The 988-nt window shown below is 43.9% G+C and overlaps 1 non-coding gene across 1 annotated transcript; it reads left to right on the top strand.

Annotated features, from left to right (window-relative positions):
* The first annotated feature begins 313 nt into the window (after positions 1-313).
* TRNAT-UGU (transfer RNA threonine (anticodon UGU)) lies at positions 314-385 on the top strand. The gene has a single exon. It is a non-coding gene; the product is annotated as a tRNA-Thr (tRNA).
* Positions 386-988: the final 603 nt, after the last annotated feature.

Raw genomic sequence — 988 nt, 5'->3', positions numbered from 1 at the left:
TTTTGTTGAGATGAAATACTCATGCCTTATAAACTAGCTCCTTGTCTTGCATTTTCTCTTAGACATCCACATGAGAATGCATTCTGTTCGTTTAATCATAAATGCTGATGTTTCTAACACGTTTTTATTATTTCTTATATAATCTTAAGGACTCAGGCTAAGATCTTGGTTATGAACAACCATTATAATGCAACACAATACACGTTTATCATCAACAAATCATTTATCACAATAGCCATTATGTTTGTACCAGATTCTTTAAGTCTTCAGTCACTTTGTTAATGTATAAGAAAACTTTCCGGCACTGACGAGTGGCTCCGTGGTGTAGTGGTTAGCACATCTGTCTTGTAAACAGTTGGTCCGGGTTCGATTCCCGGCGGGGCCTTTGTTTTCATAATTTTTTGTAATCGTAAATACCCGTAGGTAGGTTCTCTCTCTCTCTCTCTCTCTCTCTCTCTTTCTCTCTCTCTCTCTCTCTCTCTCTCTCTCTCTCTCTCTCTCTCTCTCTCTCTCTCTCTCTCTCTCATCAGCCGACAGGCAAGTTGATATGTGCTGGGTGGGTGGGGTGCAGAGTGGCTCGCCGTCATATGGCAAGAACTTCATCGCTCTCACTCAGTCACGCAATCTACATTCATAGTGGCTGGCTGGGCTGGGGAGAGAGAGAGAGAGAGAGAGAGAGAGAGAGAGAGAGAGAGAGAGAGAGAGAGAGAGAGAGAGAGAGAGAGAGAGAGAGAGAGAGAGAGAGAGAGAGAGAGAGAGAATTTTGGCTCATGAGTTCATCTAACGAGATTTTGCCAAAAGGCAGGACAAGCGCGTAACGCTCTCCGCAGAAAAATATATTGTCACGAAGAGAAAGATCAAAGTGGTGGGAGTAAGGTGTTGTGATGTGTTATGTCTGGGAAGGAGAGGTTGTATGTTTGTGGAGTGAGAGCCAGCAGACAACGTCTGGGTGAGACAGGAAGGTAAGAAAGCTGCCTGAGTCAGAGGA

This window comes from Panulirus ornatus, chromosome 58, assembly GCF_036320965.1.
Source record: "Panulirus ornatus isolate Po-2019 chromosome 58, ASM3632096v1, whole genome shotgun sequence".
NCBI classification, from domain to species: domain Eukaryota; kingdom Metazoa; phylum Arthropoda; class Malacostraca; order Decapoda; family Palinuridae; genus Panulirus; species Panulirus ornatus.
This window is presented reverse-complemented; position numbering and strand designations above follow the sequence as displayed.